The sequence below is a fragment of the Prionailurus bengalensis genome, chromosome F2 (genome assembly GCF_016509475.1).
Source record: "Prionailurus bengalensis isolate Pbe53 chromosome F2, Fcat_Pben_1.1_paternal_pri, whole genome shotgun sequence".
In the NCBI taxonomy this organism is placed as follows: Eukaryota; Metazoa; Chordata; class Mammalia; order Carnivora; family Felidae; genus Prionailurus; species Prionailurus bengalensis.
Window position 1 is genome coordinate 47,395,733 of NC_057353.1, and position 27,195 is coordinate 47,422,927.

Here is a 27,195-nt window from a genome sequence, read left to right on the forward strand (position 1 = left end):
TACTTTGCTCCCATTCACCATCCTGCCAGGGCTCAAGCCCTGTCACTAGTAAGGGCCAGGTTCTCAGAACTATGCTGGCTATTCTAAGCAGAGCCTCTGTGTCATCAAGAGCTTTGGGATTTCCCAGCACTAGACTTCTATTTGACCAAAAGTTCTAATCTGTTCTAGACCTCCTTTCCCCTGTCACTGCCTCCAGACCTCCAACACATTTGAAAAGGCCCACTAAAGCGTTTCTAATGTTCACCTCCATTTCCTTCAGTTTCGATATAAGTTTTCAAGAGTCTTACCAGCATGAAGAATCTTGAGGTTTTTCTGATGCAATCTGCCCAATTCCCAAATCTTCCACATCCATCCATCGTAATTTGATTCCAGACTAAAAAACAAACAAACAAAATCGTCAGTTCTGGGGTGCCTGGGTGGCTCACATGGTTGAGTGTCCAACTCTTGACTTTGGCTTTCGTTATGATCACATGGTGCGTGAGTTCGAGCCCTGAGTCGTGCTCTACGCTGACAGTGTGGAGCCTGCTTGGGATTTGTTCTCGTTACCTCTCTCTGCCCCACCCCTGCTCATATTCTCTTTCTTTGGAAATAAATAAATAAACTTGGAGGAAAAAAAACATCGGTTCTTTCATATGAATAAATGCAGGGTGCTCCAAGGGCTTCACAATTTCTTTGTCCTTATCTCTTCAATCACAAACACATTATTGCCATTAGAGGAAAAAGTTTCTTTTGCATCCTTAATCTTTTGTTTATTGTTAATTGTTTTTCTCCCTTTGAATGCTTCAAAATGGCCATTTGCATCTTTCTATAACTGTGATTTTTGTCTTTTTGAACTAGAATTTGCCCAACCTTTAATTTTCTCAAGCAGTTGGACTAGATTAGGGCCAGCAACCTTTTTGATGTAAAAGACCCGATAGTATTTTAGGCTTGTGGGCTATGTGATCTCCATGGCAACTGCTCAACTCTGCCATTGTAGTGCAAAAGTAGCCAGAGACAATACACAAATAAGCAAGAACGGCTCCAATAAAACTTAATTTATGGTCACTGAAATGCAAGTTTCACATAAGTTTTCACCTTTCATGAAATACTATTTTACCAACCACGTAAAAATGTAAAAGCCATTCCTAGCTTGCCATGCACAAAATCAGGCAGTGGGCCAGACTTGGCCCCTAAACTAGATGATTCTAAATTTCCTCTTTATTCGAAGTATCATGACATTTCAGAACTAGAGGGAGCCTTAGAAGCCATCAAATCCAGTCACCCTGTGCGCCACAGAAGGAAAGAGGAACCCCCAAAGGGAAAGGGACTGACCCACACTTACACAGCCAGCAGGTGAGTGACAGTTCAGGACCATAGCAGGAGTCCCTGCCCTGCCTACAGTATGGAGACACTGAGGCTGGGTTCCATGTATAAGCAGAGGAGATCTCTTCAAAAAGTTACAAGTTAGGGTTACCACCCTTTACTCTTTCCTGGAAATTTTAGATCCTGGTGTTTGAGTAAAAATGTGACTTTGAGCACTTAATTTGAATACATGTATAAAGTACTTGCTTCTAATGTAAAACACTAGAGAATTTGTGTAGTATACAAATACACTTTTTATTATTGCTGTTATAGTGAAGGTCAAATTAGACAACGGTTTCAATGAATTCAGAGCAATTTACAAATGTCCGCCATTTGTGACACTTTGATTAAAAAAATAAATAAAGTAAATGTATCTAGAAAATCTTCTTGGGTGATTTAGACTAAAGTGCTGAATACAAGAATAATCACACATATACGCACACATTTTTGACCTGTCCCCCAAAGACTGGTAAAATTAGCACAAATAAATTAAAAACTTCTAGACAAGCTGTATATGGGGCATGCCACCTCTACCCTCTAAGAGGCCCTCCAAAGTATTAGTGACAAAAGCCTTATTGTTGTAGCAAGATTAAGTCCATCACAGGGCAACCACACTAAAATATGAGGCATCTTTGTAAAGTCTATCATTCCCCATCCAAACGATTTAACCAAGTAATAAGACCATCAAAAATACCACACTTTCCTTTCCCTTTTCATCTGTTAAAAATGAATAAAGTATTTTGGAGGGATGTGGTGTATATGTATGGGGGGGTGGGGTGCGTGCGTGCGTGCATGAGTGCATGCGTGCATGTGTGTGTGTGTTGGAGGGGGTACAGGGCAGCTGCTTTAAAAATCAATGCTTTTGGGGTGCCTGGGTGGCTCAGTTGGTTAAGCATCTGACTTCAGCTCAGGTCACGATCTCACGGTTCATGGGTTCGAGCCCTGCGTAGGGCTCTGTGCTGACAGCTCAGAGCTTGGAGCCTGCTTTGGATTCTGTGTCTCCCTCTCTTTCTGCCCCTTCTCTACTCATGCTCTGTCTCTCTCTCTCAAAAATAAACAAACATCAAAAAACGTTGAATGCTTTCGCTTCCCTTTTTGGTGACCAGAAAAATAGGAAGCTGATGTAGGAATAAGAGGGAATTTCATAAAAAACAACCTATTAAAGCAAGTTTTAGAATGGTAGTGGAGGAAGGAGGAGGTGGACCAGAAAGAGAGGACTGTTCCAGCAATTCCCATCTGGAACTTGGTTTACACTTCCTGATTCTTCACACAAAGCCTACAGTTTCTTAACTTCCAGAGGGTCCCTGCCTTAGCAGCCAGCTCTGGCAAGTGATCCGGGGAGACAGTATTGCAAAGAGAGAGATGAGAGAGACCTCCAGAAGCTTTGCTGATGGCCTCCATCTTCCATAGTCATCCTGTTGTGGATTGCAGGCTCACTCACCTTTCTGAACCCTTTCCTGACTGAGGCTGTCTGTGCACACCTGGGAAGAGGGATCAGGGGTTGGAGCAGCAGCAGCCCCAAGTGATGTAAGTTCAGGTCTCCATGTACCAGACCTGGAGCCAATCTCCTAATGAGTCAGGCCTCGGTGATTCAAGGATTCAGCAAGATGCACTGAAGCTCCCAGTCAAGAGGCTGGGCTACATCCTTATATGTGGAACCTTACTTTGCAGGTGCTAAACCATTGCCCCTCTGTTCCCCAGACCTTTTGGGACCTCAAGGCCTTCATCTCACAAAAGAAAAGGATCCCAGCTTACTTTGCAGCGTAGGAAATGATTGGCTTAGCTTTTTCTCTAGGCTTGAGAGGCCCTTGGCCTCGGTGTACCATCTCGAACGTGGTGGCCTGCCTTCTCTGTTCCCTTAGCTACACACACCACCCCGTCAACACCTGGAAGGGAGAATCTGGGCATCCCACGTCCACTCAGTCAGAAGTCCTAGACTTTTGCTTCTTTCTGTTCACCTAGCTCCATTCTTGGACATATTTGATTCCTAACCTGTCAGTGCTGTCTTTCTGTTCCTACCCATTTCTAGAGCTGTGGGCTTTTATTCATGTTTGTTTATTCTTTTATTTATTCCTGCCACCAGCGTTGGATGCCACCATATGCAGGCACCATGCCAATGCTGGTGGAGAACAAGATAAAGGAGGTCCCCATGTGCTTGGGACTTGAAGCTTAGCAATGAACAAGACAGCTGAGAAGGAATGACCTAAGGGTTTACATCTTTTCCATGTGGCGAGTGCTATGAAGGATATCAGCTCACTAAATACTTATAGAGAACCTAGTGGAGCCAGGATGAGTGCCCAACTGTGATCATAAAGACACCCTCTCCTCCCTATTTTCATGAAAACAGACCATTAATAAAAAACTCACGCCTGGAGCGCCTCTGTGGCTCAGTCAGTTAAGTGTCCGACTTCAGATCAGGTCATGACCTCATGGTGCATGGATTCGAGCCCCATGTCAGGCTCTGTGCTGACAGCTCAGAGCCTGGAGCCTGCTTCGGATTCTGTATCTCCCTCTCTCTCTGCCCCTCCCCCATTCACACTCTGTCTCTGTCTCTCAAAAATAAATAAATGTTAAAAAATTTTAAAAGAAAAGTCACACTCGTGAATGTCACAATTATAATCTGAGTATCTAACAGGGGAACGTAGGGTCCTGGGGGTCAGAAGTAACTTCTGGGAGAAAATGTTATTGAAGCAGAGACCTGAAGGGGGTAGGACACAACGAGGCCCATCTAGCACAGGGCCTGCACTAATTAGCAGCCATTCACTAAACAGTAATATTTAATATAAAGTAAGTAATTTGCATTTCTTTGGTAACACTCTGGTCCTCTGGGTAGGGGTCTCCACTCACCTTATTCTCACATCCATTTGCTCTCTGGGAAGAACTTATTGCTAACATACTTCTATCTACCTACCTGAGCTTATTGCTACCCACAAATATAAGACCAATAGCTAATTTATATTTTGGCTTCTGAGGTGGATGTCTCACTACTCTGATTAACTTAAACCCATAGCAGTCCATCCTTCCTTGGCCTCTGTTTGTACAAGCTGGAAGATTAAGCAGGAGGAGTAGGAATAGGGTGATGGATTTGTAACAACGGAAGCTCAGGGAGCCAGCAGGTGCACAGAAGTGTGGCCATGCACTCGGGGCAGAGCTTGGGCCGCAAGCCCTCAGTTCCCTCCACTGCTTATTCTTTTCAGTGCTTGTTGTCCTGAAGCACTGCCCAGGCTCAGAGAGCTTAGAAACAGTCCCAAGCCCCAGGAACACAAAGTTCTCGTTTTAGGTCTTCTCCTGGGGAAGAAGCCCCTTAGTGACCCGTTGTACTTGCCTTGAAAGAAGAGTCATAGGACAGCCCTGAGCTGACTTCCCAGGGGGTGGAGGGAATCCTCATTAAGATCATTTGGAGGCACTTAGCAAAGATGAGGTTTAGGTTCAGTACTGAGTATGGTTCTTAATAAAACCCTTGGAGCTTCTGGGAGGAGAGCTGTTGAGGCATGGAGGCGGTGATCAGGGGGAGGAGGAGGGGGAGGGAGGGCAGTGCCTGGTCAGGATCCTGACTCCTGTGCTCACTGGGAGGACATGGTCTGACCTCTTCTCCCATTTCACAGCTATTTCGTGGCAGTATTTCTGCAATGGGAACAGGCTGCAAGACCTGATCATGCTCACGCGGTCACCTCGTTCTCCTCCTGGGCTTTATTGAGGGACTGTTGTTCATGTCCCAGCCGGCAGGTGGGCGTCCCCTTTGATGCACACAACCTCTTCCTCTGGTGGTTTTCTCTGATTCCAGTTCCTTTTAGACATATGATCTGTGATGATTTGAGGGCCTCACAGAAATTACCCAAATTGCTCAGAGGTGGGATGCAGGAAGAAGAATTGTTTTAAATTATCTGCATAAGATAGCCATGTTTTAGAAATAAACTAGGAAAATTAGGGGGAAACACACATGATCCCATTAACTTAAGACATTACTACGATTCCCATTTTGATGTATTTCCCCCATCTTTTCCCAAATGCATTTTTTTACATTGCTGTGATAATGGTCCGTTAAAACCAGTGTCGTATTTTGCCTTATGTTTCCATGTCTTCATAATAATCACTCTGAATGGCTAGATACTGCTCATCGAAAACATAGATCATATTTATCTTAATTGTTCCTTATGACTTTACATTTTCTTGCACCCAGTTTTTCCACAGCGTATGACCCTAGAAGAAATGTTTTTACACATGATCCACGGTATAGGTCCAAGAAAGGGCCTGAGCCATGTGGCAGAGCAGTTCTCTGTGCTGAAGGCTGGCTCAAGTCAAGGATGCCTTCATAGGTATCTGGAGTGAGGTTAATTGCATATCAGCCAGGTAGTGCCCCATACTGTAGATAATAAGACTATCCTGGACCCTGGATTGTGAAAAGTCAACAAGAACCTTTCTCATTTCTCATCTCTGCAGGCACTTTCTTCAAGCTCTTTCCACTTCTTTGAGCACATGGTGGATGGAAAGTGGCCACCCCTTGGTTTCAAATCACCATTCAAGAGACATTCCCAGACTGGCTTCTGTCCCTTAAGCCTTGCTCCAAATTCCGGAGAGAGGAAATCTAATAGCCCCATTTAGGCCTCTCTTCTGTCAAATACAGGCAAGGAGTTAAAGTCATTCAGTTCCCACTAGAGGCCTAAGCTGCTTCTATAATGGGTGATATATCCTGTCCCTTATCCCAGGCCAGCCCTTCATTTGTGACCTATCTCCTACTTCTCTCCTTCTCAAAGTTGTGACTCCTGCAACCATCCCAGCCCTCCCTTGGGTCTCAATTTCTCCCATCATTCATGTCATTTTGGGGGTCAGCAAACGTGTTCTAGTGTCTTTCAACTTAAACAACAAACCTCCCTTGACTCCACATCTTTCTCTATTTACCACCCAGTCTCTCTGCCCCTATTGACTGGTAAGCCTCTGTCCTGCTGTCTCTATTTCCTCACCTTCTATTTTTTTCTCAGTGTCTTCAACTGGATTTCATCCTTCCACTTCCATTAAAATTATGCTGGTTAAGGTGACCAAGACCTTCAACTTGGCATATGTCTATCCTCCTCTAAGTCAAGCTTTCAGAAATATTCCATACAGTCAACCACACCTTTCTTGAAATATTCTCTTTTCTTGGATGAGGATACCATATATAATAAATAGATGCTTTGCTGTGCCAGTCAGATTCCCCCAATAAGGCCAAGGAGCTCTTCCTCCAGTTGTCAGGCATGTTGGTGGTTAATCAGCTTGGGGCTCACTCTATCTCTGGGAACTGCTCTCAGACAAACAAACTGCCTTGCCCAAACCTAAGCCCCTTCTCAGGGGTAGTCCATACCCAAGGACTGGTTGATGTGAGTTGATGTGAGGGTGCAAAGTCCAGCTCCCTTGCCTCAATTTGGAACAACTCTAAAGGTCCATCCAGCTCCAGAGCTGGGCTGGACTGACTAAAAAAACCATGGCATCACATCTGAATTTCTCCCTCTGCCCAGTCCTGCTTCTCTCACTTCCCTAAAGATGTTGTTCCTGAGAACTCCTGACTCTCCAGCCCAGAATTCATTTCCAGGGGACCTGACCTAGGATAACAAAGTCTCCTGGTTTTCTTCTTACCTTGTTTTCTGCCACCTGGAATTCTTACAAGTTCATTCCTGTATATCTTCATTCCTGGTTTCTTTTCTGCCTCAACAACTTTAAAATGCCTCGTTTTTCCTCTCTTCCCCTCACTACTTCTGATCTCTCTTTAGCTTTCTTCTTTTCTTTGTTTGTATGATCGGGTTGCTACACAGGCACTAAACAGAGAAGCTATAAGATAGTGGTCCCAGTCTCTCGGTTTTCCTTAGAAATAACCGTATTACCCAACAGCTATACTCAAGTTGTCTGACACCTAAGGGACAGAGAAATGGCAAGTTGGATTTTATCTGCTGGGTCAAGTGAAGTGTGTGCAGCAATGTTTATTCTTCCATAATTGGTTAAGTAAATAGTATTTACCCACGGCACAAACCTGAGGACCTGTTATACAAAATCAAACCAGTGATGGTGAAACCATGTACTTAGCTCCAATTCTCCTGTAAGTACATCTCATTCTTTCTCTTAATCCATTTCTATAATAATAACAATTAAAAAAAAGGGACCAAAAGTTTGAATTTGCAGCAGCTATAAACTTTCCAGCGGGGCAAGGGAACACTTGGTCACAAAGAACTTCACAAGCTGAGGCGTCAAGAAGAAATCGGCTTCCTAGACTATTATGTACAAATGAGATCGCCTAGATAATTAGGAAATACCTGTTACACAATGTAGTGTGCACGTCCTGAAGCATATTAAAACATACAAATGATGCTGATCTCTTTGTTCTGACAAACACACATGGTTATGTAAGATGTTAGAGGAAGCTAAGTAAAGAGTATTGGGAATCCTTTGCATTAGCTTTGCAACTTTTCAGCAAATCTAAAAGGAAACGTCTCAATACTACCCAGTTTAATTTGTAAGTCCAATTTGATTAGTACCTCTGTGATGCTGAAATGGAGTATTTGGTGACCCAACCCTTCAGAGAATTTCCATGCATACCGAAATCAGAAAAAAAAGGTCTTTAGGCAGCTAAAGGCTCTCAGAAACTCAACAGGACAGGCGGCGTCATCCCAGGCCCGCGCACAGCAGCTGTGCACAAAGACAGTGGAAAGACTGGAAGCTGCTGAGAAACACAGACTGCAGCAAGAAGTGCTAGGAGGAAAACTACCAACAAATGCACAGCTGGTTGGGGACATCTGGTGCACAGCACGCGGAACCACACGCTTCATGGAGTTGACTGAATTATAATGTGTTTCAACGGAGGACATTCACAATGATGCTCTTGGATGACAAAGAAAGGTTGAAGTCATTTCTGGCTTAGACAGAAAATGCTTCTTAGAAGGTCCTGCTCAACTCTGCTCACACACCCTCCACCCAGGAGAAATGTGGTGGGGAAGGAAGAGCATGGGCTGTGGAGCTACCATCCCACACCGTCTGACCCTGGGCAAATTCTTTCATCTTTTTGAGTCTTAGTTTCTCCATCTATAAAATGAGAGTAACGATCGATATTAGATCGGTATTAGAATCTTCATAAAACAGAGAGCAAATGCCTGGCACTCAGAGGGCATGAAGGGTTCAGGGAGGTGATGAATATTTATGCGCACACCTGACTGTCTTGAGATTTGGGGTTGATGCTCAGATCACCTCTCCGGCTGTGGGACTTTGGAGCCCCCTTCCCGTATGATCCCTGGGCACAGGAGGGACTGATATGGGTCAGGCCAACAATGTTGTCAAGTCCCAGTGATCAGGGTGAAGCTTACGGGCTGAAGAGCAAAGAGGTGAGAAGCTCTGGCATCTTTGTGGTCTCGGCTTGACTCTGTCATCTTCTCTCTGCATTCTTTCTCATCCTTGAAGTTCCCATGAGGCTGGCAGAGTAGGTGAGTCTGGGGCTGCCATTGCCCTCAGGCTCCAAGATGGTGGCAGATTGCACACTGGCAGGTGCCAGGTCTGCTCTGAGCCTTCAGGAGAAGCACTCCTCCTTTGGATTAATTGTCCCTGACCCTTTCCACCATAAGAGTGATAAGACCCGGAGAGCCATGAAGGTGACGAGCCGGGTTTTAACTGAAGCCAAAAGAGTCCTCCTCCCTGATCTATGAGGTCCCTCCTCATTCGTCAGGGGCCAAAGGCTACAGATGGTCATCTGGGGCCAATGCCTAGAACAGAATCTTCTCCGCAGAGCTCCCTCAGAATCCTCAGCATAGACAGAAGTAGAGGATTCTCTCATGACTAACACAGTCTCTTGAACCCTTCCAATCTGCAGACATTACTTGACACCCTAGAAGGGATCATCTGTCACTTGCACCAGTCAGTATCCCTGCTTTGGGCTGAGCCCTGGCTTACCAGTGCTCCCATTCTATTCTCTAAGTCTTGCTGCAAAGAAGCTTGTCCCAGGCCCATGCTTTGCGTCTGTGCTCCAATGCCCTGGCAAGAAATGTATACCCTACGCCTTAGAAAGATATCTGTTCAAATTGGCTCAATATACAAGGACTGGCAATCAAAGAAGAAAGTGCCACATATTATGAAAATTCATACATGTGGATATCTTATGAATCTTGACATTACTGAGCACACAGTAGCCAAGCAGATTTTCCCTGATTGTCCTTGAAAGAGGTGGCAGTTTAGAGGCACGGCTTGAGTTCTCTTGAAAGCACCTGTCACTTTCCACTTCTCACTTTGCTACGGATTTCCCGAGTCCCCGCTCATATGTCTCCACCTTCTCCACCTCCTTCTGGGACTTAGGACTGAGGTCTGTCACTTCCCAACATACTTAAAACCAATTCTCCGCTGCCAGACTCTCATTTCTGACCACATATATACAGCATCGTTTCAGATATAAACATGATAATAATCACTCATAGAATTTTGTCGATAGCAGTGTCCTGATTTGAACTTCTCATAAAAAGCAGACAAAATCTAAACTAAATGGCCATGAGGTTGTGAGTCTTGTTTCCTCTGGAACTGCTGACACTCAGCTCATTTCCTTTTCCAGGAGGAGGCAACAGGTTCCCATTCTTCTACCTCCTTGCCTCTCCCCTGTCAGATCTATCCTTGTCCAGTGTCCACAGGCAACTCCTTGTTATGTTAGTGGCTTCCTCAACCCTGTCAGCAACTTTCATTTGCTCCTTTCCCTTCAGGTTCATCTTAACAGGGTCACCCTTGCTTCCCCTCCAAGCATAATTGCTGAGAACTTTGCCCCCCTCCCCAAATCCTCTTGCCATCACCCACCTCCCCTTGATCAGTGGGCGCCGTGATGGCTAGTCCGGAAGGGGTGAGTACATCAGCTTTTTTGTTGTTGTTTTGTTTTATTTTACTCTCTCTTAGAGGCAAGTGTGGATAATGATGCGGAGAGTATGAAATCTCTTTCAGCCAAGCAATGAGCAATGGTCAGTGCACACTGAAGAGGTGAACCCAACAAAAGTCTTTCGAGCGTCCAGCCCCACACGTGTAAAATGAATCTATGGGAGAACCCGACTAGAAACACGAAGACATCATTTTGTTTGCTGTTAAGATAATAGAAATCAGGCAAAATTGACAGAACACGCTTATCTTTAGCATTCCCTTCTTTACTAGATTCAGAGCCTGAGCTCAGTTCCATTCTATCTGCCTAAAAGCTGGCCCTACGGGCTCATTTTCACAGCGGGGACAGAGAACCCCAAATACGTGGTAGTGTTCCAAACAGAGGAGCAGGTTACTAATGGAGAATTTAAAAGATCCGAAGCATTTGTTTAAATTGAATATGGACCACGAAGATGGGAGACGAGGCCTTCCCAACCTACTTAATACTGCATGCTGACTGCTTCTGGTATCTTCCATGTAGCAAACTGGCCCCGGGGAGGGGAACAGCTCAAACACGCGCAGAGACATTCTGGGGCACCAAATCATCAAGGTGGGACTTTCTGAATCTTTACCTATTTTTATCTTGTTTTCCCAATCTTCAGATGGGTGAATGGCCAAATAAATGCAAGGTTCCAGGTGTTGGGGAGACAAACATGGCTAACACACATTTCTGCTCTTGCAGAAAGCAGACATATATCTTCATTTTCATGAGAACAATCCAGCAGAAAGAGCTCAAGACAGGACAACCACAGGAAAAGCAGAAAGGGGATGACCAAAAGGAATGGGTATTTAGGAGGGTTCTCAGCTCCAAACCATCCCAAGCCTAGTTCGGGGAGTTTTGGGTTTTGCCCACCTAAGCCTCCAGAGATCCCTTAGTGGGGAGAGTTGGGGTTGGGTAGAGCCCCAGCTGGTCTCCTCCACTTTTCTGGGGGAGCATTCCCCCAGGGAGGCCACTTTCTCCCAAGCCTTTCCCATTCAACCACATGAATTCTTAGACTTCCTGGCCCCTAAGACCTGCTGCGATTCCACTAGGGTTGGCTGACCCTCTCCTCAACACCTGGAGCTCTCAGAAGACACCAGGGCATTTTTCAATAATGTTCTATAGCAACTCCATCCCTCCAGTTGCTTAGGCTACAACCTTGCGATCATCCTTGACTCCTTCTTTCACACTGTACTTTTAATCCATTGGCGAGTCCTTTTGGTCCCACCACCAAAATATAGACTGGATATGACCTCTTCTTTCCACTGTTACCACCTTGACCAAGTCACCACCATCCCTCTTTTGGATTTTTGCAGAAGCATTTTACCTGGTTTGCTGACTTCATTCTTGCCCTTGTACAATCTATTCTCAACACAGCTGTCAGAAGGATCCTATCGTTCCTTTGTTACAAATGCTACAATGCCTTCCCATCTCACTCAGAGTACAAGTCAAAGTGCCACAGAGTCATGACCAGCCCAATCCAATCTTGCTGGCTTATCTGCTTCTTCATGGTCTCACCTGCCTCCTTCTCATTTTTTGGAGATACCAAGTACACTTCTGCCTCAAAACCTTTGCCCTTGCTCTTTGCTCGGGTAAGATACTCTTCCCTCAGAAACTGGCCCAGCTCATTTCTCATTTCCTTCATGCCTCTACTCCAATGTTGCCTAATCAGTAAGGCCTTCCCTCATCACCCTCCTTCCCAATCCTGACCCTGGTTGACTGTGCTTGTTACCACTTCTTACCTGACATATGTATTTACTGGTTTGCTTTTGGTAGTCTCACCCAAAAGAATGCCAGCTTAGTGAAGTCAGGAACTTTGTCTACTCAATTTACTGCTGTAACTCCAGGACCATGGACAGGAAGCACTCAGGAAATATTTTTGAATGGCTAAATGAATGGAAATTATTTGTGGTACTGTAAGGTCCAGCGAGGTATGATGGTAATCTAGACCTACACTCTGGTTTCCAAACCTTCTTTAACTGTGGAATCCTTTGTTGAAGTGAAACTAAGGGGTTGAACGATGGGGGAGAGTTGGGGAAGTGGAGGCCTTTTCCTGGGTTTCTCCTCCCACACCCCAAGGAAGTCCCCAGCATACCCTGGCTGAACCTGCAGGGGTTTGAGGAGCACAATTTGAATACCAATGATCTGGGAGATAATTTTAATATTGTGACTGTTCATAGTGGTTTAACGGTTATTCTGTCTTTTGGCTTTAAATTTGGGCACAGCTATGGGTTCTTTCAAGATGTTCTCTAATTAAATACCTTTACCTCAAAAGAAGCTCACCCTCCTTCTGAGAAAATAGAACTTGCTTTGCAGCAACCAGCTTTACAATGGTGTCTTCTGGATCCCTTATGCGGTGAACAAAAAAAGGACTTCTTGTAATGGTATTTTGGCAAGACATCATTGAAGTAGAACCCAGGAAAAATGTTCACATTTGACTTTTTAGTGATAGGCAAAGAATAAGAAACTAAGGGATTTGTGTTTCAATAAACTTGCATGAAGTGGCTACCTTGTGCCAAGCTAGGTGCTGAAGACTCAGTCAAGAACAAGACCAAGTCTGTGCCCCATGGAGCTCCCGTTTGAGAGGGCCAGGCAGATAGAAAACACACACACAGATAATGAATTGTTCGTTTTCAGTTAGCACTGCATGCTATGAAGAAATCAAGACTATGTCATAGACAATGATGAGATTTGCCAAATAAGCATAGACTTCTTCACTATTCAGTTGTCCAAAAAATCAATCAAGTTAATTTCCATATCTCAAAACTGAACAGTAACATTTCATGTTCAGAATGATTGTCCAGAAGAGTCAGACAAATTATATCCCTTATACTCATTTTTAAGAAGGAAATGAGAGAAAATAGAAAGGAGAGAGGAAGGAAAGAGAAAGGGAGGGGTAAAACTATGTTCTAGAAACATTTCTTGCAAGGTGAAGAAATCCAACTACCAAAGCATGCCACTCCTGAAGCATTCCAGTCAATCAAGGATTTGTTGAACCTATTACAGCTGCATCTTATTACTCTGGCTACTTAGATTGAAAATCTAATAAATAAGTGAATAATAATAAATAAATAAATCTAAAGAAAAGAGTGCTTATACTTATTTATATTTCCTGATTTTTAAAAATTACACTCTCCCTTTAATAGAGGAAATCCTGATGTGTTTTATGTAAATGTCATTTTGATTTCACATATACCTCATTACTTAATCTAGCTCCTTTTAGATTTACAAAAGGTGTCCTAATCATCTGTAGTCTTTACATAACCGGAAAGAATCATGTCTGGAAAAGCGACACATTTGTAAAAGTGACAATCTTTCTTAGACCTTTTCTAGATCGATCCAATTTAATTCAGATTGATGCACATTATTACAGAGTTTGAAAAGAGTTGAAGACACATACTAGACCATACCAATCGCCCAATTGCTTCCATTTTCCTTGACTGACAAACCAAAGGCAAAGGCATCCTTCTCAGAGTGAGTCCAATTAAACCGAGTATGACACAGGCGGGAGACTGCATGATTTGGATGCAATCCCCTTCCCATCCATAAATATAGCTTTTAAAGCCAAGGATAAAGGATGTGACGAGGGTATGAACTTGGGGCAGAACTGATATTTTTCAGGGATGCGTGGGTGGCTCAGTCAATTCAGTGTCCGACTCTTGGTTTCAACTCAGGTCATGATCTCGAGGTTCATGAGATCGAGCCCCCACTTTGGGCTCTATGCTGATAGCGTGACAGCCTGCTTGGGATTCTCTCTCTTTCTCTCTGGCCCTCGTCCCTCCCAAATAAATTAATTAATTAGAACAAAAAAAAAAAGAACTGATACTTGTCAAAGCAAATTTCTGTCATACTAAGGTTTGTGAAGAAAACCAAATGCTTGGTCATAGTAGAGGCAATCTGGAATGTTCCTAGGTGTGGTGGCACCAATCTATGCAGATATAAAATTAGAACAGTACAACCAATAATAAGATTGAGAGTTTTAAAATGTGGTTCCAGTGGAGATTCCTGAGCCACGGTTGGAAGTTGGTTTACCCTCTCCTCCACTCTCAGACACCCATGTAGTAATCGTTAGCTTTGGCGGGCACAGTAGGTGCCATTTGTTTTATTCATTATCTCATGCAACTACCTTGCCAAGTGTACCATTATTATACTCATTTGCAGATGCAGAAGTTGAGGCTTCGTTGGCTAATTTGAGCAATCTCACATACTAGTAACTGAAGGAGTTAGGATTCCAACGAGGCAAGTGGCTGCAGAAGCTGCGTTCATAAACACTACATCATGAAAAGCTGCACTTTGATCTCATTGTGTGTTGGCATCTCTTGTAAATTTTTGTTAAAAGAGAAAAAAATTATGTTGTTAAAACAAACCACGTTCTCCCCAAACTAGGTTTCCAGACCACCCACTTAGAGTAATTAGAACATCTCTACTTACTGCAGCTGTACCTTGCAAAGAGGGGTAAATGGTAGTCTCCACAGGGACACAAAACTGTCCAGAGCCCAGACATCTGAGATAATAATAACAAAGAGGAGATAATGACAGTAATTAATAACAACATCCACCATTTATTGAGTGCCTACTGTGTGCTAGACATTAAGGCATTATGCTAGCTACGTTACAGGGATTATCTCAATGGATCCTTCCCCAAACCTTTTGAGGTCAGTACTATTGTTATTCTGAATTTTAAGAGGAAGAAACCCAGACTTAAGCCTTGTGCCCTGCCCAAGGTCAGGCAGGACTCCTAAGTGACACATATTTGAAACTTCATCTATTCGATGCAGAAACTGCATCCCTAATCACTAAACTCTATACAGCCCAAGGTCAAGCCAAGCTGAATGTCATGAGGAGCTGGGGTCTGGTTAATGGCCTGAGTCCAAAACAGACAGATATGAGCCTGCTAAGAAGAAAGTGGAATAAGGTATAGCAGTTTAGAATGCATTCATCAAACCAATGATTCACTCTATTATTCAACAAATACTTATTTTAAAATTTTTATTTTAATTCCAGTATTGTTAATATACAGTGTTATATTAGTTTCAGATGTACAATACAGTGATGCAACAATTCTCTACATACTAAGTGCTCATCATAAGCGTACTCTTTAATCCCCATCACCTATGTCACCTCTCCCCACCCCACCCCCCCACCTCTCCTCTGGTAACCATTAGTTTGTTCTCTATAGTTAAGTCTGTTTCTTGGTTTTCCTCTCTTTTCCCCCCATGTTCATTTCTTTTGTTTCTTAAATTCCACACATGAGGGAAATCATATGGCATTTGTCTTTCTCCGACTGACTTAATGTCGCTTAGTATTATACTTTCTAGCTCCATCCACGTCACTATAATGACAAGATTTCGTTCTTTTTTTACAGCTGGATAATATTCCAGTGTGTGTGTGTGTGTGTGTGTGTGTGTGTGTGTGTGTCTTCTTTATGCATCTATCAATGGACACATGGGCTGCTTCCATAATCTGGCTATTGTAAATAATGTTGCTATGCAATCTTCGAGTTAGCGTTTTATTCAACAAATTATTCCTTGCATGCTCACTATTGGTTTAACTGAGCTGGTTCCACTCATGAGCTCTTTAATTCGTTCAGCAAACATGTATTAAGTGCTTCATCCTGGGGAGATAAAGATAAGTAAGTCCCTGTCCCCAGAAGCTCCAGCCTAGCAGACCAGTTGTGTTGACAAATCTCTAAGAAAATAATCACTAACTCAAACAAACCAACCAAGTCCCACTGACCAAACCCCACTGCTTTCTGGATGGCTCCCTTCCCACTGACGGAGCCCGGTGTCTGAAGGAGTTTTGTATTTGCAAAACTGATTTCAGAGCTCCTGCTGTTGATGTACCCTGCTAAAGGGTGCCGATCTGTGAGAGACAGCACTCTTTTACTCATTTGTGAGTTTCGGATATTCAAACGTAGACCCAGAACTTAGAGGAGGGATGCAGACTGAAATCGCTATGCATGGGGAATGGACGGGAGTTACGGCTGGTGATGGAAGGGAGTTAGAGCTGATGAGTGGAAGGAAGGGGTTTGGGATGAGACAAACCCCGTGACAGGGCAGACATCTAAGGGGGTTCTCCGAGGACAGGGAATGATTGGGAGAATTTTAGGACGCCTCTATTGAAAACATGCTTTTAAACTGCTGCCTGTATTATGTTGGTTGCAATCTAATCCTTTCCCCACCCACATCTTCAGTAAAAGTCTGATATGTTGGTGTCACTTGAGGAAAGAGGAGGACAGAACCATTCTGAGGACCCATGAGGCAGCAGGAACTGGGTGCAGACTGACTGTGGGAACTGCAGCCCCCAGGACAGCTCAAAAACCTTGAGGAGGGAGCTTGACTTGCTGGGCTGCAAGGGGCACAGGCGGGGTGGTAAGGGCCGGGAGGGTAGATTCAGCCCTGAAGGCAGAAATACCTCGAAAGGCTAGTTGACTGGGATAACTACATACCCTACACTTCGGGGTAAGGGGGAACTTCCGTCACCACGAGGACTTCCTGGATGAGATCGTTCCTAGGCTGGGCTTCCAAGGGTAAGCGCAGCCAAGCAGAGACAGGCAGCATGAACATTCTAGGCAAAATGCAGGAGGGAGAGCAGGGGGGTGCACCAGGCACAGCAGGGTCTGTGGGAGGAGCTGGCAGGGGGTCTGCAAGGGTGATTCCAGAAGAAAGCCAGGGCCCAGGGCTGAGCATCCTGGGGAGGCTGTTTATACATCCACTGGCCCTGGTTCCTCAACAGTCTTTCGTGATGGAGTTTTCACGGGCTCTGCTGAAATGAGGAAAGTATGGACATCTGTGTAATTTAAGGAACTTTTTTCCCTTAAATTATATGTATTTTTCACCATTTGGTTGTAATGACCTTTCTTTCACGAAAAGGTAACGGTCATTAAGTGGTCATTGTTTCAAATGATGTACCTGACAAAGGAAAAAGTTGGCAGCTCTACATGGCTCTCCAATATTATTTTATTTAATTTTACTCTATTCTATTTTACTTTGCTTTACTTTCTTTTCAACTACCCTAGAGAATCCACATGTGCGGGAAGCAGGGTCAAGGGGATCGGGAGAGGGGGTTAGCAAGGCAGTGACACAGATCTGCATTTTGGAGTGAAAAGCAGTCAGGATGTGAGAGTTACTTGGGAGGGTGGGGCCGGTGGCAGGGAGGAACAGAGGGCAGAGCCCTGATGGCAAAGAGCTCTCAGCCAGGGCAGGGATGGTAAGGGCGGGATGGACCCAAACAAAGACAAAAAATGTGTGAGAGGTGGGTACCTGGGTGGCTCAGTTGGTTGAGCTTCCGACTTCAGCTCAGGTCATGATCTCACGGTTCGTGAGTTCGAGCCCTGCATCGGGCTCTGTGCCGTCAGCCCAGAGCCTGCTTTGGATCCTCTGTCCCCTGCCTCTCTCTGCTCCTCCCCTTCTCTCTCTTTCTCTCTCTTTCTCTCTCTCTCTCTCTCTCTCTCTCTCTCTTTCAAAAATAAATAAATAAGCTTAAAAAAAAATGTGTGAGTGGTAAAGCTCCAGGAGCTGAAGGGCCTGTCTTGTTCCCCTCTGTTTCTGGTGTCTGAGGTGCTGACTGGCCCAGCCAATGACCAGTACATGCTTGCTGACCGTGAACAAATGTGGAGACAGGTTGAGGGCAGGAAATGAAGGACAGAATGGGTGGGCTCGTGGTTCCTGGCCCGTGTGGCTGGGTAGCTGGTAATGCCCACAGCTGAGATGAAGGAAAACAGGCAGGAAAGCAGGACTGGGGCAGACGGCAAGTCTTGCTTCAGAAGTGTGGGGTGTTAAGGGTTTATGAGACATCCAGGGGAGAGGCTCAGCAGGCAGGCCCATCATAGGCAGGAAGGTCCAGGGGGAGGTGGAGGCTGGAGCTGAGGTTGAAAACACTTCCTGGCACGTGGCCAGCTGAGGGAGAGGGACGGGGAGCTACTGTGGGATGCTTAAAGAATTCTCTCACCTGACTGTAAGCTGGCAAGCTGAACTTTTTTTTTTAATGTTTATTTTTGAGAAAGAGACATAGTGTAAGTGAGGAGAGGAGCAGAGAGAGAGGGAGGCACAGAATCCAAAGCAGGATCCAGGCTCTGAGCCGTCAGCACAGAGCCCGACACAGGGCTCGAACCCACAAACCGTGAGATCATAACCTGAGCCGAAGTCGGTTGCTTAACTGACTGAGCCACCCAGGTGCCTCTGGCAAGCTAAACTGTATCGAAAATTCCAGAACAGGGGCGCCTGGGTGGCGCAGTTGGTTAAGCGTCCGACTTCAGCCAGGTCACGATCTCGCGGTCCGTGAGTTCGAGCCCCGCGTCGGGCTCTGGGCTGATGGCTCAGAGCCTGGAGCCTGTTTCCGATTCTGTGTCTCCCTCTCTCTCTGCCCCTCCCCCGTTCATGCTCTGTCTCTCTCTGTCCCCAAAATAAAAACGTTGAAAAAAAAAATTAAAAAAAAAAAAAAAGAAAATTCCAGAACACATTAGTGTGAGAAATACGGCCCCCCGCCCCCACACTCCGTTATGAAGTACAATGTGGTGGCCTGCGGTCCTTGGTGATATGCTGGGACTTCGAAATTTACCCCGCCATCCCTGCTTCACATACCCAGAATCTTCTCTATCAATGCATCCCAAATACCCGCCATCCTGTAGCAACTTAAATGCTTCCCATTTCAAATCTTGACTATACACGAAAGCCTTCCAAAGGATGAGAAAATATTCTAAATAATTAAGTTTGTATATCATAGGTTTTATCAGACACACAGTTTGAGCAGGTTAGGGGAAAAATGTCTGGGATTGTTCTTTCCTCCCAAGTTCAGACTTTACTTGCTTAACTTGGTTTCTTCAAGGTTGATGTGATTATTCATTCGAACCTGCCTTTACTGCAAAAATCAGAGGAAGAAAATGGATAAATGAATAAGCGTTTGGGTAGGGGGTGAGAAAGGGTACCTTGTTTGGAGCACTCTGTTTGGCAGGCACCGTGCCGGGCCCTTGAACTAGACTCTCATTGAATCTTCACAAGGGCACCTCGGGGCAGCACCATTTAACACTCGCAAATGAGGGAACTGACAGGCTTCAAAACCTGTTCTCAGTCCTACGCTCAGTAAAATGGTAGAGAGCAGATGTGAACCCATATCTGTGTCTCTAAAGCCCTTGGAAAGGCTCAGCATTACTCTGATTGCGCATTTGCTACTGTCCTATTAGGCAAGGCCTGAATTTAGAGAGAACAGTGCCTTGAGCTTAAGTCTTGATTTCAAGGGTCACCAGGTAGGAAATCTCCCCCCAGATCTTCCGCCATGAGATTATTTCATTGCACTTGAGTAAAGAGGAGGCGGAGAGGGGGAAGAAAATCAATGGATCCCAACACATTTACACCCTGATAGCTCTAAGGAACGAAGGCAATGCGCAGCCTATCAGGACACCTTGATTGTCATCAGGCCAGGAGACCCACAGAGGGCACCCCGATCGGGGCAGAGGTGACTTGTCCAGGCAGATAACCTGCTAACAGAGGTCACTCCAGGAGCTGGGAGTGATGGGAGGCAGTGATGGAGAGGCTGCCTCACCACTCAGCCTTGTGATCCAGCCACCCTCACTCACTTGGCAAAAGAGCGGGGGAGGGAGGAGGTTTTAGGAGAAGTTACAAATGACGCATGTGGTCAGTATTTGGGGAAACACCGACAACCTGAGGGTTGCAATACAACGATATCTATTGCTGTGGGGCCTATTCGCTCATTTCTTTAACAACTATTTTTGAGTGCCTATTTTGTAAGTGACGCTGGGGCCACTAGTGGACACAGCTCTTGCCTTTGTAAAGTTTATCATCGGGAGGAGAGGGCGTAGACGGTAAACAAAATGACCAACTGTAATCATTGCTTTGTGGGGACAGTGGCGTCAGACCTCTGGGAGTGGTCTATTCCAATCGCGGTCTTGGGGAGGCTCTCCGGGTGGGCAGAGTAAGGCGCCCAGCAAGAATCAGCACACACCCCCTGAGCACTAACATGTGGCCGTCTAGAAGAGAGAAGTTATCTTCTACCTCTCATGGTGCTTTGGGGCAGGTATGGGGGATGGAGAAGTGTTCCTGAGCACAAGGGCAATAGATGGCTGATCGTTCAAGAATATTCACGCCTTCCCGTCTACCTCCACGGTAAGAGTGTATTTCCTTATCCCTTGACTTTGGGGTCAGTTGTGTGACTTGCTTTGGTCAGTGGGTTGCTAACAGCTGCAACGCAAGCCCAGAGCATTGGCACTGCCCTCCTGCTCCTCTGCCACGGTCATGGAAAGAGCTCGCCCTTCTAGCCGCTGCCCCTTCGGCCTGGGCCCCAGAGTGAACACAGACGGACCTCAATCCGTAAGAGAAGCTCAGTCCAGCTGGAGCTGGGGCTCAGTGCAGTCACTGCTGACCCACAGTAGACACGCAGAGCTGTGAGCGTGAGAATAAACGGTTGCTGTTGTAAGCGGTGAGTTTTGGGGTGGTTTGTTACACAACAGTATGTGGCAATCGCTCATTGATACAACCAGTAACAGTGCCAGGACGTAGCTGGGAGAATTAGTCTCCTCTTGCTCAAGCTCTCCCAAAACAAACAATCCAACCGAAAACAATGGATATACTATGCAAATACAGCATCCAAAAAAAAAAAAAAAATCACTTAGCACTTGCCTTCTTCCCATATTCCAGCTGTCACCTCCCCCAGGAATTCTGGAGCCGCCACTGTGGACAAGAGCTTCTGCCTCTGAAAGTGGGCATTACTGCAAGGGCATGGGCATCCCGGTGGCACAGGTTACTCTCTTCATGCCATTCTTGGCCTCATGGTGGCTCTGATCTTTAGGGCTAAAGGCAGAAGCTTTCATTTCCTCTTCCAGTACCTTCCACGGTCTTTCTCTCTCTCTTTTCCTTCCCCCAGCCCCACCCTGACATTTACTGTGAATAGGCTCTGACTGGGTCTGTGTGGGTCAAATGGACAACTGTGGTCCAATCAGCTGGGCCCAGGATATAAGATCAAGTTCAATGAGCATGACTGTAGGGAGCCAGCTTCCTGTGAGTGAGTATAGAGTGGGAATTTAAGGGGGGGCATTGCAAGTTGGGCACAAGGTCCCAGAATAGTCTATTTTGGGCAGGGCCATCTCTGTTATTTCTTTGTATTGCACATTTCATACAGTGCTGAGCACACATATGTGACTCCCAGAAGCTACAGGCAGACGGATGGATCGATTACAGTAGCATTTTTACACGGGAAAAGAACACGTACCATTGCAGTGATAATAAAACTAGTTACCGGGCAGTATTAGGGGGCCAAGATTTCTCATCATCCTCAAGTAACACTGGACAAAGAGCCAGTTAAGTGATGCCATTGCAGCCCCCATGTTTTCCCTCCAGGGGCTGAACTGAACCCCAGTCCTCACTCTCCATACCCTCTGAAAGAAGAACATTTTCAAGAAAGTCAGGACAATCTATTCCCCATCCCCTTCCCAGCCCCAACCATCACAAGTACACCTCCTCCACTATAAGGTAATTTTATCTATAGCAAGAGCCACTTACAACTAAAAGGTATATTTAAGGAAGGAAGGGAGTTCTTGCTGCAAAGGTTTTATGGCTGGATGGTCATTGCTTAGGTTTGCCTGGGGGTAATAAGGCCAAAATCAAGCCATGAGTCAAGGGAGCAAATCAAAATCTGAGTCAGATCTCCAGGCTGGGTTACAAGTACAGCAGTGTTTCCCAAAGTGGATGCCAGGAACCACTGGTTATAGGGGACATCATGAGAAAAACAACAACAAAAGAATCTTGTGGTTAAGTCAGAACCAGGAGATCAGAATCAGCTCGCTGAGCCAGAGACTGGAAGACAGAAAAGCTCAGAACAGAGTAACGAAGAAGCTCCAGAGGTCAGGCTCAGAGGGTAGAGCAGAATGACAGCCCAGCTGTGTAAAGACTACAGTAGAGGTCGAGACAAAGTGCTCAGAGGGTACTGGGGAAGGAGAGAGGAATCATACCAGGGAGACCTAGGACAATTTCCCAGACTGGGACGTGTGCCTCGCGCGCAGTCGGCATTCGTGTAGAATCAGTGATGTAGACAGGATTGGAGCAGCACTTGGAGGAATGGCAGATGGGCAGGCAGGAAGGTCATTTTGGGCAGAGGACACATTTGAACAATAGCCTGGAGCGTGGGGTTGGTTCCACCTGCAGGTGGTTGGAAAGGGGGGCGTGAGGCTTCAGCTTCGTGCGTTCTCAGCATCTCCCCAGGGAAGGGAGAGTGACTTTCAGCCTCGTGCTGTTTCAGGGCACAGCCTTGGAATGAAACAGGACCCGCCACCCTCATCAATGCCAGCTTTTGACTGAGATTGGGCCGAGACAGGGCCAGGCAGCCCCAGTTCCCGCCTGCACAAAGCGGACACCCGACCTCCCCTGGCGTGTGCCACCTGTGCTCGGCAGAGCCGAGTGTCCATTACTCTGAGCTGCAGGCTCCCAGGCAGGGCCCCCCTGCTTTGTTCACTGCCGCTCCTTTGAGCCAGAAGAGCAGCGGGGCTGGAGTCTCCTCCCCAGCCCGGACGCTTGCTTTGTTCTGCAGGACAGCTCTGCCGTTGTGTGCCTCAGTCCGCGTTCCAGGCCACTGAGAGTGGGAGATGCTGTGTCCTCAGTTTAAAAGGCTCCGGGGCTCTTGGGTGGGAAGGGAGGGTGGAAAACATTGTAGAGTAAGAATGTCTATGGAGAGTGCAAATGCCCAGCGCCGAGCCTTTTGGCAAGACTTTCAATGAAACTTCACGTTCAAAGTATAACATAGAACAAAATTAGAAAGCTTCCCCTTCGTTCAGTAGTACTCAGGAGAAACCAAAGAAGCCTAGGAGACATTAATTAGAGTCAGAATCATTTCCTGGCCTCTTCCAGGGATCAACCTTTAAATTTTGGGGTTTTCCTGCCTGTAAGACGGGCCACCTCAGTCCACAAGGCAGCCCTTGTGACATGTAATGAAAGTGTTGATAAAGACAAGGAGAGAAGATGAGCGTATCTGGTGAAGATTGGGAAACTTGAGCAAATTCCCCCATCCCAAACGATCCTTCCAGTAACTGCTGACGAGAGTGAACAGAGGTATTTCAGTACTTCGGTCAGGGAGATGTTCTCAGCTACCATCCTGGCTCGACCATCTGTCTGCTGGTCAAACTGGGTCAAAATACTTATCTCACCCTCCTGTTAAGTGGGGATAATCACATCTACTTGACAAGTAGTTGTGAAGCTTCGGTGAAATAATAGGTATAAAACATTTAGTGCAATGCCTGTACCTCACAAGTGCTCGATAAACGTTAGCCCATCAGGGTGAAAAGCACTACCCTACCTGTCAAGACTGTCCTTAAATTTTTTTATGCTTATCTCTTTATTTAGAGAGAGAGAGAGAGAGAGAGAGAGAGAGAGAGAGAGAGCACAAGTGGGGGAGGGGAAGAGAGTGAGGGAGAGAGAGAGAATCCCAAGTAGGCTCCGCACTGTCAGTGCAGAGCCCGATGTGGGGCTCGAACTCATGAACTGCGAGATCATAACCTGAGCCAAAATCAATAGTCTGACACTTAACCAACTGAGCCACCCGGGCGCCCCAAGGCTGTCCCTTTTATACCAAACATGTGGGTACATACATTCATAGCCTTTGATCCAGCAACCCCCCTCCCAGAACTCGCCTTAAGAAACTATACCACCAAGAGAAAAAATACAACAGAAAAAAAAAAAAAAAACTGGAACAGCTAAATGATGAGGTATACTCATTATAAAACATCCATTTTATGGACTATTCTGCAGCCATTAAACAGTGTTAAAAAGTGTTACAAAGAATAAACAGTGTTAAACAGTGTTACAAAGAATAGGCGAAAGAATTTTCAAAAAGAAGAACAAAACTGAACCTTATTTCAAGATTGACTGTAAGGCTACAGAAATCAAGACAGTATGCTATTGGCATAAGGATAGACCTGAATGAATCAAAATTGAGCGTCCAAAAATACACTCTTATATTTAGTTATACTTAGGGTCAACCAATGTTTTTTTTAACATTTGTTTATTTTTGAGAGAGAGAGAGAGAGAAAGAGAGCATGCACACACATGAGTGTGGGAGGGGCAGAAGGAGAGGGAGGCCAGATCTGAAGCAGGCTCTGCACTGAGAGCAGTGAGCCCGATGCAGGGTTCGAACTCACAGACTGTGAGATCATGACCTGAGCCAAATTTGGATGCTCAACCGACTGAGCCACCCAGGTGCCTCTATGGTCAAGTGATTTTTGACAAAGGTACAGAGGCAATTCAGTGAAGAAAGGATAGTCTTGCCAACAAATGGTAGTGGGACAGTTGGAGAGCCACATGCAAAACCCAAAACACTTAGATCTCACATTACACCAGACACAAAAATTAAGTTAAAAGTGATCACAGGCCTAAACGTAAGAACTAAAAGTATAAAACTTTAGAATACAACAGAGGAGAAAAGTTTTGGGACTTGGGATTAGACAAACATTTCTGAGGTATGATACCAAAAGCATAATCTGTAAAAGAAAAAAAAAAAACTGATACATTGGACTCCATCAGAATGAAAGAGGTTTTCTCTTCAAAAAAAATAGCACTAAGGAAATGAAAAGCCAAAAGGGAGAAAATACTTGCAGATAGTGTATCTAACAAAGGACATAAGTCCAGAATATATTTAAAAGCGCTTGTAACCAGAAACAAGAAGAAAAACAACCTAATTTAAAAATGGGCAGAATATTTGAAGTCACTTCACCAAAGAAGATATATAAAGGGTAAATGCACAAGAAGAAATGTTCCACGTCATTAGTTATTAGGGAAATGCAAACTGAAACCAATGAAATACCACCCTCCATCCACTTTAAAGGCTGTAAACAAAAAGAGAGACAATAACAAGTGTTGGCAAAGATGAGGAGAAATTGGAACCTTCATACCTCGCTGGTGGGAACGTAAAATGGTGCGGCCACTTTGGAACACCTTGGTTGTTTCTTTACAAAGCTAAACAGAGTTACCATACGACTCAGCAACTCCACTCCAACTTATCTATGCCCATGTAAAAACATAGGTTTACAGCACAGTAAACAGCCAAAAATTGGGAACAATCCAGGTGTCCATCAGCTGGTGAGTAGCCAAACGAAACGTGACATCTCCACACAAGAGATATTATTCAGGAGCAGACTACTAACATATACTACAATGTGGATGGACCTCAAAAACATTTTACTAAGTAACATACGCCAGACACAAGTTTAGATAAAATTTCTAGGAAATACAAAGCTCTTCCACAGAAAGCAGATCAGTGGTTTCCTAGGACAGGGGATGAAACCAGGAACTACAAACGGGCACAAGGGAAATTGGGGAAAATGGAATTGCTCTAAAACTGGATTTTAGCAATGATTGCACAGTTATATAAATTTGCTTACTTTATAAATTTATAAATTGACTAAAAGTCCTATAATGATACACTAAAATGGGTAGATTTTATTGTATACAAGTTACGCATCCACATAATACTTTAAAGGTTATATAGCGACATGAGTAAATTATGACGCGAAGTAAATATAAGAAAGCTAATGCAAAACACGTATTTATTTATTTTTTTTTAATTTTTTTTTCAACGTTTATTTATTTTTGGGACAGAGAGAGACAGAGCATGAACGGGGGAGGGGCAGAGAGAGAGGGAGACACAGAATCGGAAACTGGCTCCAGGCTCTCAGCCATCAGCCCAGAGCCTGACGCGGGGCTCGAACTCCCGGACCGCGAGATCGTGACCTGGCTGAAGTCGGACGCTTAACCGACTGCGCCACCCAGGCGCCCCATGTAAGTATTTAAAAGCCGTGAATGGTTACAACCAATGGGCGTAATCAGAATAAAGATGGAGGAACTATGGCGCAATAACACGAGAAATTTCGTGCGTGTGTCTTTTAACAAAATGTTCCTTAATCACTTTTTGTTATTTTAAAAAAGAAGACAAGACAGACTGCTTTGCACTTGGTCCTTTCGCTTTGCAGGGGGGAGGGGGAGGGCATAATAACACCTCCTACTTCTCTAGTTCTTTTCTTCTGCATTGCCAGAGAGCTTTACAGACGTTAGCTCATTAATCCTCAACAATCCATGAAGCAGGCAGAGAATAATATTACCTCCCCCACCGCACTTATTCTGATTCATTTAAAGGATAACTTATTTGAACTCATGATGAGGGCTTTCTGCGAAGCCAGTTATAATCATATTTTTAGGTTATTCTAAATCTTCGCGTATGTATACACCAGAACCAATGGATTACATTTTAACCACCGCCTCCCGAACCAGGCTATTTCTGCCCCCTTCTCATTGTCCTCTTATCCACTCTGAGCTAAAGCTGAGGTGTCCTGTTACCTGGGCTTCAAAACAAAAAACACTCAGCCTGCTGAATGCTTCTGGTGGACCAAAATGGAGTATCTTTCTGTGCTATCCTCAACTTCTCTGGACCACAGAAATGAATGTTCAGGAGCCAGCTTAGCCAGTTGATGGATAACGCTTCATGGTTAAGGACTCACTTCCTCTCCACCACAAACGGGTGAGGTCCCATGTTGGAGAACAAATAATTCCTAAATAACAAATCCTGAAGAAAGTCCTTGTTCCATTAAGAATTCCACCATATGTACTGTCCCCGCCCCCCTTCATTTACCAAGTGACCTCCCTCCATTTTTTCAAGCCAAGAGCTGGTTAAAACATCTTTCCTTTTTCTCCCTCGCGTCTCCTTAAGTAATTTCTCCCTCCTCCACACTACGAAGCATCCCACGCTGTAATGGGTACAGACCTCCACTTTTCTCCTTATCGGGCTGCATTATGAAGTATATTTGCTTATGTGCTTGTCTCCCTCAGACTGTGAATTCACCGAAAAAGAGTTAATGGCACAGTCATCTTTGAATCCCAGCACATGGGGATGGCGGTGATGGTGATGATCATATTAGCTGCCAGGACTGACGTAACAAATACCACAGAGAGGGTGGCTTAAACAACAGAAATTTATTTTCT

At 45.1% G+C, this 27,195-nt stretch overlaps 1 long non-coding RNA gene across 1 annotated transcript in view; it reads right to left on the bottom strand.

The window, feature by feature from the left end:
* The window catches only part of LOC122495675, a 96,103-nt gene extending 81,183 nt beyond the window's left edge, over positions 1 to 14,920 (bottom strand). Inside the window, exons 1-2 of the long non-coding RNA XR_006300533.1 lie at positions 14,654 to 14,920; positions 288 to 373 (exon numbers count right to left, since the gene is read on the bottom strand). This is a non-coding gene — a long non-coding RNA (uncharacterized LOC122495675). The remainder of the gene's footprint in view (positions 1 to 287; positions 374 to 14,653) is intronic.
* Between the last annotated feature and the right edge of the window lie 12,275 nt (positions 14,921 to 27,195).